Source organism: Pelodiscus sinensis, chromosome 7 (assembly GCF_049634645.1).
Source record: "Pelodiscus sinensis isolate JC-2024 chromosome 7, ASM4963464v1, whole genome shotgun sequence".
NCBI classification, from domain to species: Eukaryota; Metazoa; Chordata; order Testudines; family Trionychidae; genus Pelodiscus; species Pelodiscus sinensis.
In genome coordinates, this window is record NC_134717.1 from 25773582 (window position 1) to 25789193 (window position 15612).

General features: G+C 46.2%; 1 protein-coding gene across 10 annotated transcripts in view; it reads left to right on the top strand.

Annotated features, from left to right (window-relative positions):
* The window catches only part of MBD5 (methyl-CpG binding domain protein 5), a 251076-nt gene that overhangs the window by 86274 nt on the left and 149190 nt on the right, over positions 1–15612 (top strand). For all 10 annotated transcript variants that reach the window (XM_075933338.1, XM_075933341.1, XM_075933339.1 and 7 more), the window contains one exon: positions 253–349. The gene's annotated coding sequence lies outside the window, so the exon portion shown is untranslated. The remainder of the gene's footprint in view (positions 1–252; positions 350–15612) is intronic.

The following is a 15612-nucleotide window of genomic DNA, read 5'->3' on the forward strand; positions in this document are numbered from 1 at the left end:
GCTTTGTGAGTCATAACTGTAGATTTCTTGAATTTCATGCATTTAAAAATTAAACCATAATATTTTATTTATAATAGTTAAAGAATTAAAGTAAAAGAATATATTGTAAGTTAACAGCATTATTCATTTTGTACTTGTGGGAGGTTGTTTTTTGTGTGGTGTGTGTTTTTGTTTGTTTGGTTTGTTTGGTTGTTTGTTTTAAAGAACAAAATTATGCTAAAACCAATCTCACTTGTCTGTTTGTGTTTTTAGATCGTGCCTGGAAAATATTGGTTTTTGGATATATAAGTGTTTGAAGAATACAGTGTTTAGACAAAATCTTTAAAATCTGGTTTTTTAGACATCAAAGGTAGGTATAAGTTTGTATACACATTTAAATATAGACAAACTAATACATTAAGATTGTATTTCAAATCTGTTTCCTTAAAAAAAAAAAAAAAAAAAAAGCATAAAAAATTAAAAAGCTCAACTCTTCAGAAATGTAAATGTCCATTATAAGACTAATCATCATGGTATTAATAAGAAAGAACAGCTTTCTTTTAACTTTACTTATAAAAGAAGGAAACTTTATTCAACTAGTCTTCTTTCTGTTTAGCTTTTTATAGTCTTCATAATTGCACTGTTATACCTAGAATATGTCATGTTTTGGAGTATAAAGAGCAGGTGGAAAACCTATTTGAAAGATTAGAATTTATAAGGAAAAGAAACAGTAAATAACCTATATGTTTTTGTATAGGATTTTAGCAGTGGGACTCAATTATTTTAATTTTTTGTGCTTCTAAAACCCAGCATGTGCTCTGATTTTCGTGTTATCTTTATTCTGAAGTGCATAGACTCTGCATTTGTTTTGGTGGCCACAGTCAGACATTCAAGAGACTTCCTATTTTTCTCTCCAGTCTACTAATTGGTAAATTAAATAACTAATGAAAACTCAAATTTTTCAAGATACAACAGTATCTATTTTTAGTTAACATAATAAATGGATATATGGTATTTTATTACCTTACCCCTGACTCTTCCCTTTTTTGTTAAATTTAATCTGAGACAATATGCAGAATTTATTGATGGCTGTATTATAAACGTTTGATTTAAGAGTACAGCTGACCAATAAGCAGAGCAATCAAGAAATAATTTTGTAATATAGAGAACACCTGGCAGGCCAGTTTAATTCATTTGCAACTGTATAGTTTTTGATGTGTTAGAGGGTTCTAAAATTGACATGCAGCTTGGTTTCCATCTTACTTCATTGATACACTTAGAATCAGTTTTTTCAAAAATAGACATGTAAAGTTATGCTTCTAAATCCTTATTACAGTTCTTGAAGTAATTACCTAATTTTCTTAATTGCTCACCATACAACACTTCTTCATATTAAAGAATAAAATGTTTCTTCTTTGGGTGTTGCTCACATCCATTCCACATTTGGGGTGTGTGCTTGCCACATGCATTGGTGTCAAATTCTTCTTCCTCAGCACTGACTGTGAGTGGCTTTGGTGACAGCTGGAGTGGCTCCCACATGGCACAGTATAATGGGCGCTACCCACTCCCACCCCACCCTCAGTTCTTTTTTGCTGCCAGTGATAGTGCATTGAACCTTTGCTTCTCTTACTAGCATTGCTTAAGTTTCATTTGTACCAACTAGTATTCTGCAAAGTTAGTGTATTTAGTTAGTAATTGAATTAGTTAGCCCTTAGCAGTAGTTAGTTTTGTTAGTCCCCTCTGGGACAAAGCGAGGAATGGGGCATGCCCCAGTCCCCAGGCCCTGTGATTGCTGTAAACACACACAGTAGTAGTCTCGGATGCCTCGGCAAAGGACATCTAAGCAACATGTGTCATATCTTCAAGTCCTTTAAGGCTAGGACGAATAAGAAGTGTGAAATCAGTCTTAAAGTGCTTCTGATGGAGTTGGCACTCGTTCCAGCCCTGGAGCGGAGATCCAACTTGGCACCCAGCATTGTGGCTTCAGGGCATAGTGTCCTGCCAACACTGTTGACAAGCTGTCATTAATGTCCCTCCGTGGCCCTGGCCAAGAAGGCGAACGTGGCCAGTAGAGGACAGTCTTCTACTCCCCACAAGAGGAAGGGCAGGGTTGAGGGTGAGTTAAGACCCATGTCAGGCAGCTCATCTCCGCCTTTGGAAAGTTTGGCCTTGGCTTATGTCAAGCAATGCAGCCCATCCTGTTCCATGCCAGGAAGCCCTGAAACTGAGATGGGCCTCCTGCTTCTGGTACTGTCAATGCCTGAAGCACTCCAAGCTGCTCAGGAGATTTTGACACTTGCAGTGTTGTCCAGGCTTACCCAGCAGTGCCCAGATCTCAGGGTAAACCTGCAGTCGTACATAACCTTCCGCCCTTTCCACAACAGCTCATCTCTCCATCCCATCACCATTCTGCCTGGAGCTGTCATACATCAGAGTTGGGGAGGCAGATGCAGCAGAGCCCTCTATGGCCACCAGCTTACAAACCAACTTTCCTCATGGTCCAGCCACCTGCATCCCCATGCTGCTGCCATTGATACAGAGGCAGCAGCGTGGGATGGCAGAATCCTCTGTCTGCGGGCATCTGAGTTCCCCACAGACAGAGGCTGCTGAGGGAGGGGGTTAGGGAAGCTGCTGTGAAGTAGCCTCTGTCCACAGCATTGCCGGTGCTGATTACGTACAGAGGCTGCTTTGGCAGCAGCCCCTGTCCACAGGGGGCTTGGACACCCCACAGATAGGGGCCGCTGACACAAAGCAGCTTCTACCTGCAGCTGGCCCAGACTTGCCGTGGACAGGGGCTGCTATCATGAATCAGTCTCTATCCACGATGGGCCCATGTCATGGACAGAGGTTGCTGCCGGAAGCGGCTTTGTGACAGTCTCTCCTGCCCCTCTCCCTGTGCTGCTGCCTCTGAAGAGGGGAAACTAATGGACTACTCATTCACATCCTTAGTCAACTAATCAACTAGTTGACTACTCATTCATATCCCTAGTGCAGATTGTTAGGATGCATAACTTGTGCTACAATACTAAAATCCTAAAAAATAACTGTTTTGGACACACTCTTTGTGGTGGAATAAAAGTATTGTAACTGACGAGTCTGTTGTAAAGTTGTTCCAGATGACAATTAAATGTATGATAGTGTACCAACACTTTTTCTTCAAATGATATCCCTGAGGGTGCTTTAGTCTAGATGCTGGTGTAGCCTTAGGCTGGCGACCAAAGATTTTTCTAGCAGTTCCCTGCTAGAGACATGGGCAGTAGTGTCTCCCCCTGCTGCTGGTGTCCGTTAGGCACCGATGTGGCACCACAGTTCCTTCTCTACCATTCTTGGCAACAGATGGAGCTCCCATTCAGTCTCCTTTTTTCTACCTGAGACAAAAAAATACTAAATTCCCTCAATTTTCTCTCATGTCCAAGTTTTTAATTCCTCCGCTCCCTGTTAGTTAAAAAAAAAAAACACACATACACAACCTTTTTTCCTCAACTCCCCCCCCCCCCCCCCACAAAAAAAAAAAAACAGTTCTTCGTCAAAATGCCTAGCTCTCTAGGCTTTAAATTCTGAGACTCCTGTCGAGAAGTGATGCCAGGGTCAAGTGGCCCCTCTTCTTGTATCAGATGCTTAGGAGAGGTATATATGGAACAGAAGTGTGTTCACACTGCTTGAACCTCACGGCCAGAGCCAGACGGGACTGTGCTAACAGGCTCAAAACATTCTTGTATGAGGAATCATTACAACCACCATGCGACAACACTCCTTCCAGAACCGAGGACATGGACAAGACCAGAGGCATGGACAAAAGTTGTCCCTCTACTTCTGACAAAGCAAAAGCGAAAGTCCAGGTTTCTCTGATAAATCGCTGCCTCTGGCACCAAGCTCATCCAGGGTGAGTGTAGGAGACAAGCCTGGCACTTCAGGCACAGCACCACCTAAACAATTGGAGCCACATAAGAGGGCCCACTCTGAACCCAGATATAAGTCATCGGTATCATCAGCACCACCAACCACTGAGCCGACCAAACATCATAGATCCACACAGAAGACTGCACTGGATATGGCACCCAAGAGATCCTACACTGACATGCCACCTCCTAGGCTGCCGACACTGCCCCCATTCTCGGCACCAAAACTACAGCACAGCTGAAAAACCGTCCCAGACATTCTATGGCAGGGTTATTCAACATGTGGCCTGCAGGCCACATGCGGCCTGCAGCCAATCTGCTTGCAGCTCACGGAGCTGTTTGGGTTTACGCAGGTGCTCAACACACAGCTCATGGGTGGGATCCTTTGAACATGACCTCCACTGGGAACATGCTCCACAACAGTGAGTCAATATAATGGTGTTCTGTTGATATGCATTTTAGTTTAAATTCCTGGACTGTCATTGCTCATTACAAGTGCTGTCATATAGGTGGAAATTGGATAAATATTGCATTTTATTAATATCAGCAGAACTGACTTAAATGGAGCCTGCATATTATGTAGTCTTGCCTTAATCTGTGTATTCATGCCCATCTGTGTGAAAGAAGCTATTTGCATATATTTGCACATATATTCAACCACACTTACGTTGTGGCCCTCGGCATGTGCTATGAGTATCATTGTGGCTCCCGAGGCTTCCAAAGTTGAGTAGCCCTTCTCTACAGCACCAAAAACCCACAGTTCTTTGGCACTGCGTTCACCAGCATCCTTGGTGCACTCAATACATTTAGCCTGTTCACCAGCTCCATTGCTGTCTCTTAGCTAGCAAGGCTAACACAAGACAGCATAGCTGTTTCTCCCCATACCATTTCAGTCCTGTGCGAGGCATCCTCCATGGGAGTCCCATTCAACAAGACCACTACCTGGTCCACCACCACCTCACTGGTATTGTCATCATTAGCCATAGCTGGTGCCTTCTTACCTGGGCCAATAGCATCCCTGGGACACCTGTCCTCTCATAGAAGCCATCACACTGCTCCTTCCACACCAGCCAAAAGACGATCACATTACCTATAACCTACACCTTGGGACACAGCACTGAATTCCCCTGAGCATTTGCAGTCAGAAGAAGAGGACTCCCTCTCCAAAGGTGAGGGTGGATCTCCACAACTCTTCTTCATTCCCGGATGAAGCTATAATTCCCACCACCACCTCTGACAGATGACATCAAACACTTCTAAAACCTGTTCAAGAGGGTGACTTCAGCACAGGAACTGCGTCTGCAAAAGCTCCAAGAAAAACAATACAGGCTTATACACACGCTTCAGCCTGCCACCTTGATCAGGATTGCTCTTCTTATGGATGAGGCCATCCTGGACCCTGCCAATAATATGACAGACACTGGCATCTGTCACACCCACTAATAAAAGGGCTGATGGAAAATACTTTGTCCCTGTCAAGGGGATAGACTTTTTATTCTTCTATCCATCACCCAGTTTTCTAGTTGCGGACTCAGTCCAGCATAAAGCAAAGCACCTTAATATGAGGTCTCCTTCCCAGGATAAAGATCATAAGAGATTAGACATCCTGGGTAGAAAAGTCTGTTCATCAGCAACTTTACAAGTGAGGGTTGCTAACTACTCAGCAATGCTTGCCAACTACAACTATAGCACCTACTCCAAACTTCAGCAGTGCTCTGAGTACTTGCTTGAGCAAAAACGGCCCCAGCTCCCTAGTATGTTTCACAAGGACCGTACCGTTGCCCATACCACTCTGCAGTCAGCAGTGGATGTAGCAGACTTGGTGGCCTATACTACTGCAACGGCCATTGTCATGTTTAGAACCTCCTGGCCCCAAGCATCAGGAATCCCAAGGGAACTGCAGTAGAAAGTTGAAGACCTTCCATTTGATAAGAATAACAAGCAACCGTCAAGTATCATAACTGCGCATTCCACCATAGCGGTGGTTTTCACCACACCCTTCCTTAACAAAGTCTCTCCAGAGGACATTTGCAAGATAGCCACTTGATCCTCTGACTTGGTTGCTAGCACAAGATCCCCAGTTATTCTACAGTTGCATCATGCTAAGGAAGATCTTTGGCAAGAATGTAGTAAACATTTTAACTATATCTTGAAGCAGTTGTTATAAATAAAATTGCAAATTGAAGTGGCTTCTAAGACTTATTTAGAGAAGTTCATGCGAAGATAGCATATTTTTTCGAAGGGAAATAAAAACTCCCATACAGTTTTTTCTGTTACTAAGTTGATCAAATTGTGTTGAAAATGTGTCGGTTATTTTTAATGCTAGCTATCAAAATATTGCAAAATGCTCTGATGCTAAAGCAAATTGGTTTTCTATCTGTAAAATTGACATTTCTGTTAAAATCCATCTGTTCTTTTAGTATCAGCTATTTCTTAAAGACCTATAGGATAAGCAGTGGAGGCTTTCTTGTGCAAAGCTTTAGCTTTATTTGCATGTCATCCAAATGTTTCAATTCTCACAACCTCAGCAATTTGGATAACTCTCAGACAAGTACTGTTTTTCTAATTCTGTTTGTGAAACCGCCTCTTATTTTCCTGTATTTTGGTTATAGTACATCAGAAAATTTCAATAATCTTTCAGTTGATTGCGTATCAGCTCTCGTTCTTCCTAGAAGAGCACTTTGGCTAACACGTTGGAGCAGGATCTACCTTTATAATGTAGCTTAATTGCAGAAGCTTTTTAAAGGGAAAAATATATTTAGAGAAACACTGGAAATAGTGTTGAATGTAAAAGAAAACTATTAATCTCTGCCATGTGAACAAGCCAAATTTAAAATCTTTTAGTTTTTCTCTAACTTAACTATATGGAACAATTAGTAATAAGAAATTCAAAGGTGGCTACTATATTAAACCTAGCAGATGGTCTTCTAAAATTTTTAATAGTGACCCTCAAAGGTAGAGGAGAAATGTTTGTTGATTTGTTTTGGTTTTGTTTTGGATTTTTTTTGTTGTTGTTTTAAATTTTCCTTGTTGGTTTCCTCATTAGAAACTTAGCACTTGTTTTGGCTTGAAGACTCCTCATCATAATGCAGAACAAGAGAAATTGTGACATCACAAGAGATGAATGAAAGTTAAATAAAAGGAAAGGGACTTTTAGTCAGTGTTTAAAAGTCTTTGGTTGGAATAGTCAAAATCACTTGGCATTTGCCAACTTGTTGCACTTTGCAGTCGTTAGTGGGTTTGTTTTGACTAGAATTTAATTGTGTTTTTTTAAAACAATGAACAAATACATTCAAGACACTAGTATAAAAAAGGCATTGTAGACTTGAGCTCATGCAGCATAGTATGGCCATGCTGCTTTTTGTATGCTAGTATTTTATAACATGCTAGTTTGCACATATTAGCAAACACCTTCTAACACAGTGCTGGGCAATAAAATGGCAGTGGTTCACCAGAGTTAGCCCCTCGTGGGCCACTGCCATTATATCTATCTGCGCTTCTGCTGGCATGGGGAATCTCAGCTCCTATTTGCTGGAAACTGTGATCTGCAGCCAATGGGAGCTGTAATCTTGTGTACCTGCAGAGGCTCAGGTAAATATGGCGATGTGGGAGCCCATCAGAGGCTAACCTTGACAGACTGAATCTGGCCTATGGACCTGTATTTGCCCACCCCTGTTCTAATGTGTTTATGGGTGTGTCTAGACTACATAGTTTTGTTGACAAAACTGGGCTTTTGTCAATGAAACAAAACCTGCGTCCACACTACTGACGCGTTCTGTCGACAGTAAGTAGACAGAACGCGTCAGTTTTGTCAATGCCGGTAAACCTCATTTTACGAGGCATAACGTTTCTGTTGTCAGAGTTCTGTCGACAAAAAGCGTAGTCTGGACACTGGGGTTTCTTTTGTTGTCAGAGAAAGACCTCCAGGGGAAGCCCCCTTCTGGACAGTCTTTCTTTAGGGAAAACCTCTTGTTGCTGTCTGTAGCCATGTTTTAAAGGCACAGACACCTTTGCTAGGCATTCAGACAGGAAGCTGGCCACAGAACATGCCTATGACCACACTGCTCTCCCTGCTTCACTGTCACAGTGCCATGTCTGGAGCTGCAGAGCCATGAGGCCTCCAGGGACATTCCAGGGAGCCAGCCCAAGTGCCTGCAGCAGGGAAAAAAGAGTCCCAGCCTGGTCAGGGCCAGAGGTCCTGACATCGTTAGAAATGTGTGGGAGGAGGAAGCAGTCAATGCCCTGCACACCTGGCGCAGGAATGCCAGGAACGTCTACGGCCAGGTGGCCCAGGGGCTGGCTGATGCAGGGTCCTGGGGTGATGCCCTTTAACAGGTACGGGCCAAAGAACTGCGCCAGCGGTACATGAAAGCCCGAGAGCAATGGTCCTCATCAGGTGCAGCCCCAGTGCACTGTGCCTACTACAGTAAACTTGACCGCATCCTTGGAGGCCGGGAACCGATGTCTGCACCGGTGCTCGTCCAGACTGGGTTGCCCACACCGGTGCAGCAGAGATGGCAGGCGGTCCCCCCAGGAAGATGTGGAGGAGGAGGAGGAGGAGGAGGAGCAGACACAGGAGACTGTGACCCTGATCCTGCAGCCTGTCCTGGACACGGAGGAAGCCTTGCAGCCATCCTCTGACCCAGGTGAAGGAACATCAGGTGAGTGCAGTCAGGGTCACAGACACAGAACGGGAGAGGTGGGAGCAGAGAGGATGCAGAGCAATATGCACGTCTTGGTCCTCCTGGACAGCTTGCATCTCTCTGTGCATGTGTAAGTGGACGGGCAGGTGGTATGTATGTGGGTGGAGGCCATGGAAGACCCACGGTGCTGCAGGCCCCTGTCCCACCGTGGCTGCACACTTACCTGGCCTGGACGGCCATGGTGGAGAGGGAGAGGATGCAAGGGGTGAAGGTGGACATTGCCCTAGCCACAACAGGGCCCCTGTGCAGCAAGACGTGGCCTTACAATAATAACATTCCCATTCCTTGTTTTAAGGACTTGTGTGTGAATTCCTAACAGTGATTGGTTCTCCCTTTTCTCTTCCACAGCCAGACCTGCTGCAGCTGACCGCCGGGCAACACCGGTGCCACCACCCACCCAGTCCCATAGCACCCGCAGGCATTGGAGGGCCTACAATGACCTCCTGCGGCGGCATGTCGATGCCATGGAGAAGATGGAGGGGACCATGGCAAAAATCCAAGAGACCATGGCAGAGAGAGCGTGCTGGCATGATCACCTGCTCACTGAGTATCTCCCCCAGTGGAGTGCCATGTCCTCTCCCGCTGGGGACTCCTCCTGTCCATCCAGCCCCTACCCCCCCTTTCCCTCCCTCAGCCTCTGGAGCCCCAATTCAAGCCCGAGGACGTCAGGGTGCACGGACACGAGGAGGTGGCAAAGTCTTTTGGCCCAGGCGATATCGCCAGGACTCTTAAGCTGTCTGCCCTTCCTCCTCCACCCCTCCAGGTTGACATCCCCCCTCCCACCCCAGTTAAAACTCAGGGTAAAAGTTCAACACAAAGTTTATTTTGTAACAGTTGTTTAACAATTCTATTTTCATAACACTTCAACATTCTATTCTTACTACTTAATAAACATTATATTTTTCATCTTTAACCTGGTGTGTGTGTCTTAAATGTTTGCAGGCTGATGCAGGGATGGATTGTGGGAGGGAAGGTTTTGGGACGGGAGAGCCCAGGCCCACAGGCACTATTGGGTTCCAGGTGAAAAGCTCTCATACAGAGCCTCCCAGATGCGAAAGCCCACCTGAGGGGCTTGGCGAACGGCAGCTGTCCGAGACTGCACAAACCACCTCCTCTCCACTTCAGCCATTAGCCCCCAACCTGGGAGGAAGGCCTCCCCTTTGCTCTCCACCAGGTTGTGGAGGATGCAACATGTTGCCACCACCTCTGGGATATTGTGTTCCCCCATATCAAGGTGAATTAGCAGGCACCTAAACCTTCCCTTCAGCCGGCCAAATGCGAATTTGACCTGTAAACATGCACGTGTCAGGTGCGCGTTAAACACTTCCCTGCTCGGGGTCAGATGCCCAGCGTATGGCTTCATAATGCAGACCGGCATCTCTACAATAGCAAAGGTTCGCTGCGGGAAGAAGGTTCCTGTCTGCAGCCTTTCGTACAGGTGCGAATTGCGGAAGATCCGAGCATCATGTGCCTGGCCTGACCACCCCACACAAAGGTCCATAAATAGTCCACGGTGGTCAACCAGGGCCTGCAGCATAATGGAGAAGTACCCTTTTCTGTTGATATACCGGGCAGCTCGATGGGGTTGTGCACGGATGGGAATGTGAGTTCTATCGAGCGCTCCTCTGGAGTTTGGAAATCTCAGCCCTGCAAAACCGGCCATGATGGTGTCTAGCTGTGCTGTAGTTGTTGGTGCCGAGAATGGGGGCAGTGTCAGCAGCCTAGGAGGTGGCATGTCAGTGTAGGATCTCTTGGGTGCAGTATCCAGTGCAGTCCCCAGACCTCCCCACTCTGCAACCCAGCTGAGCTCAATTTCCCTGCACCTTCCCCCAAACCATGTAGACATGCTGAGCCAGTGCTGATTCCCTGCCCCTGCCTTCCTCCCTCCCCTTGGCTGTGTCTACACTGGCACGATCTTGCGCCAAAGCGGCCGCTATTGCACAAAAATTTGCTGCCTGTCTACACTGGCCGTGTGTTCTTGAGCAAGTACACTAACATTCTCATGTATGAAATCAGGGCTTCTTCTACAAGAACTACGATGCTCCCACTCAGGAATAAGCCCTTTTGAGCAACTGTTTTTGCACAAGAGGCCAGTGTAGATAGGCAACATGAATTTCGTGAGCAAGAAAGCCCTATGGCTAAAATGGCCATCGGCACTTTCTTGGACAAGAGAGTGTCCACACTGCCATAGATGCTCTTGTGCAAAAGCACAGCTCACACATGGAAGAGTGGATGTGTTCTTGCACAAGAAACAACTAGTGTAGACATAGCCTAAGAGTTTCCTCACATGAGCAAAATGAATTTTGTGTTGTGCACCAGTATTGAGTTCATGTGGATTGTTTGGATGTGTCACCCAAGTTATTAATAAATATTTTTAAACCTCTACCTTTTCCCTCTGCTGCCATGTCAGCTCCCCTGGTGCCTGCTGCCCCCCGACTCCTCACCCTCCTCTGCTGTCCTGACTCCTGCTCTTCTCACTGTCCTCAGCCCTCCTGCAACCTGCCCCCCCCTTCACCAGCCCTTCTCTCCTCCCTGTGCCCACTTCTCCAGTAGCCCCACTCTGATCATGTGAGCTACCCCTCCTCATCCCCTCTTCTAACACCTCCCTCTACAAACCTGCCTGCCTCTCTCCTCTGATGGTGGTCCCTCCACTGGGCAGGTGTCTGCCCAGAATTCCCTAGCACCTGCACCTTCTCTTACCCCTGCAACCTCTTGGTGCCTCCCGCTTCCCTCACTTCCCCTGCCCCCTTTGCTCCATTTTTCCCTGATGCCCACCCCTCTAACCCCGTTCCTCTCATGCCCCTGTGCCCTCTCACATGACTTGCTCCATCCCAGCCTTCCTCATGCCCACCCCTTCTTTCAAGCCTTCTCCCAGCACCTCCCCTCACCCTTCTAGCCCCCAGTGCCCTTACCCTCTCCCTTCCCAGCATCACCCTGTCCCCCTCCCACTAACACCTCTCCTCCTGCCCTTTTCCTCATTGTCTGCACTTGGCCCCCTGCCATTTCTCTCCTCCACCCCTGTCCCCCCAGTGGTCCCCAACCACTGGAGGTTGCCGGGCGCCAGGGGGTGTGGCCATTCGCCCCTCCCCCAAGTGCCGCGTGCCCGGGGCCAGCGCCCTCCTCTCCCCCAAGTGCCGCCTGCCCGGGTCCGGTGCCCCCCCCCAAGTGCCGCGTGCCTGGGGCCGGAGCTCCCCCCCAAGCGCCATGAGCCCGGGGCTGACCCCCCCCCCCAAGCGCCGCGTGCCTGGGGCCAGTGCTCCCCCAAGCGCCGCATGCCCAGAGTGCAGGCGGCCAATCTGCGGCGCTCCTGGGGCCGGCGCTCACCGTGCACCATGCGCCCGGGGCCGGCTCCAGCATCATGCATGCGCCACATGCCCAGGGCCAGGTCAACCCCAAGCACTTGGCGGGCGCACACAAATGCCGCCCGCGGGCACCGTGTTGGGGACCACTGGGTGCCTTCCCCTTCCCCTTCCCCTCCGCCTCCGCACAAGCACCTTCCTCTCCTAGCCCTTCCCCTTTCTCTCCCCTCTCCCTCCCTTTCCCTCTCCCTCTTCCGTACCTTCTGCCTTCCACTTTGTGGAAGTCTGTGCTCTGTCCCCGGACTCCAAAGCCGCAACTCAGCCATGCGGTGCATCACAGCGCCCAGCAAGTTTAAAATCCCGGGCTGTGATGTTAAGTCATGTCCGGGCGTCTCTTCACCTGCTGGTTTGAGCGTGCTGCGCAGGGCAGCAGCAGCCAGCCAGGGGGAGCTCAGGGAAGGTCGCGCACGGCGGGGACGGGGACGGGGGAGAGACGCTCTGGGGCCGGCCTGGGAAGACGCGCGCTCGGGTCCGGGTCCGGGTCCAGCTCCAGCTCCAGCTCCAGCTCCAGCTATTGCGGGAGCATGGGCACCACAAGCCCACACAGCTCGCCGCCCATGCCTCTGCTGGCTAGCCGGCTCTCTCTCTCTCTGTTTCTTTCAGAGGGGGCGGGGGAGCGCCGGCTCCTCACGGAACCCCTCATTTTGCTCTACGGAACCCCAGGGTTCCGCAGAGCACCAATTGGGAAACACTGCTCTAGGGGATAAGCAAGGCAGCTGCAGCAGCAGAGCAACGGCTAGTCAGGGGGATCCCTTTTAGCACACGTCTCTGCAAAGGGCAGGCAGCCGCACCAGGAAGTACATGCTACTCCTGTGACCTGGCAGAAGCAGTTCTGGGTGCCGCTTTCTGTCGACAGAGTGTCCAGCAGTCTGGACGCTCTCTGTCGACAAAGCGAATAGCTTTGTCTGTCTGCTTGATGTAGTTTAGATGCTCTTTGTCGACAGAAGTTTTGTCAACAGATTCTGTCGACAAAACTTCTGTCGACAAAAGCCTGTAGTCTAGACGTACCCTCAATCATAATCAAAACAGACTACATTGGTGTTCTGAAAATCACCTGTAATTTCAATGACTGATTAAAACTTAGAATAAAGGAAACTTTTGTTAAAAATGCAACACTTTCTCCCCTTCAATTAGGGTGTTTATAGCTCACAGCAGATATTCTTGAGAGCTTCCAGGATAGTGGTTCAAGCTGACACGCTAAAAATAGTAGTATGGACTAGTGAGGCACAGACTAGCTTCCAAGTAACAGAAGCAGAGGGCTGAGCAGACTTGTACTTGGTCAGGTAGCCGATGCTGTAGCATCCATATTGCTATTTTTAGCATGCTACTTGAGCAGGGCTTGTATCTGTCTATCTGGGTGCAGGGGCATGCTTCTGGCTGCAGTGTAGACATGCCCCCAGGGATCCTAGAGGGAAGACCCCCTAAAAAGGGCCAAAGCTCAGTATTTTAAGAATCTTTCCCTGGTCCCTTACAAGCCCTTCCATCCATCTAAGGGCCTAGAGCCATCATACACTGTTTGGAGACAGACATTTTATGTACAGGTGTTTGGGTCTGGGAGGGGGACTAATCAGACTGACTGGCAAGGAGTTCAGATGAGTTCTAGAAAGAGCTGAAAGAGGTCCATTGAAGAGAGCTGCAAGAAGGAAGGTTGCTCCTTGGCATGGCCTTTTGATATGCAAGAGGAAGGATCTCTTTACCACTTCATTCTGTTTTGATCAAGGACATAGCTCTATTTTTCTTTTACTTTGTATATTTTTGGTTGGAAAATCAACTGCCTTGAAGGAAGGGCTTGAACAGTCTTTTGTCAGGTATTTAATCCTGCTCGGACTTTAGACCTGCTGGACTGATTCTCATGTCAACTTGAACACACACTTTTAACACAGGGCATATTAACAAAACTACAGGCATTTAGAATAGTTAATGCCTGTGTCCAAGGTCTGTCTCTCTTTATTATAAATTTCCGCAACAATTATACTTATTTAAAGAGCTATTGTAGAAAAGGAAGGAAAGAGACGCAGCAGCAGAGATACAGTAAAATGTGGCTGTTCAGGTTTATGCTTTTAGGAACTTCTGCTAGCTACCTGGCTACCTCTTGTTTTTATCCCATGGCAAACTCAATATAACTGCAACTTCTCTTCCCTGTGATGAACAGTGAAAGTGTTGAAATGGAAGTATGATAGTTTTCTTATAATAAGGGTGTGTATAGACTACAGGGTTTTTTTTGAAAAATCATAAGAAAAATATCATACTTTCATTTCAACACTTTCACTGTTCATCAGGTCTCTTTCGAAAGAGGCTTGTAGTCTAGACGTAGCCTAAAAAATAAACAGATAATCATCTCGTGTAAATTGGGATGGTTCCACTGACTAAAGTAGAACTATACCTATTTACACTACATGATCTGGCCCAATAGTTCTTATTAAAATTTTATGTTTCGTAGAATGAAAATTTTTGAAATTCATGTAGATGATGCTTTTTAATTCAATTCCATGTAAATATTTCTAAAAATGACCATTCACACTTGAGAATTGGCAAGATATTCCTTAATTATCCTGCGTCAATATGGTTCTTCAAAAGGTGCAGCATTCTGCTTTCGTTGCTGTATAATGTACTGTCACATTCATGGAAATATAGAGATGATTTTATAAATAGAGGTAAGTGCAGTTGGTAAAATCAAAGTAGATTAAAAAGCTCTCACCTGGGCTAGCCATCCCTGTTCAAGAAACTAGGTAGTACTCAGGGAGCTAGACCATTCTGATACACTGCTCAGATGTATTTTATTTTTAGCATATTAGCTCATTGAGTGCTAGTGCTAGTATTTGTCCTTGAACTGAGAATCATGGTCTCAGGTCAGAGTTTGGACATATAGCTTTACACGCATGAGAAGAAAAGATACAGCATTAAAGCTAATTTTTACCTCATAAAAATTAGAGGTAGTAAACTTTCCATTTAGAGTTTATCATAAAAACAACAATAACAAAAATTGTTTTTATCCAGTTTTGTTCAGTATTCAGATATGTGTTATTAATTCATATAAGAATTCCTGAAGTCTGCCTGAAAAACAACTACTATTTAGGACACAGCCTAGTGTGAAATAATAAAAGTAACTGAGAATACATTTCAGATATGTATTTCAACATGAAACAGGCTGTGAGTTTTGTCATCGTGATTTGTAAGTGACGTCTGGAAAGAGAAACACACAAGAGCAAGGCAGGTATAGTATAACAGATTAATTGATTATTCTCACAAATACCAACTGGAAATAAAAAACAAAGCAGGGTTCGGTTATGATTGTGACACTCCAGTGAAAGGATAGCACATGTCTGCCTTGTCTCCCTACTATGTCCACTGCCGTTGCATTCACTTAACCTTTTTATTAATTCCTGTTGAAAAAATATGATTTTTTTAGATATCAAGTTTGATAAGTTTTACTTTTTTCATACATACTTCCTAGAAAAGCAGAGATATTATTCCATGTACCTAAACCAAACAGACTTTAAGGATTTGAGTAAAATAAATAGGCATTTGTAGAGCACAGAATTAATAGTCAACTAACAACTCAATAATGGAAAAGTTGCTAACTTGATACATATTTAGACATGGTGACTGAAAGACATTTGCTGTGTTAAATGAACTGCATCAAAGCTTGTGGCCAGAAAAATTGGTATTGAA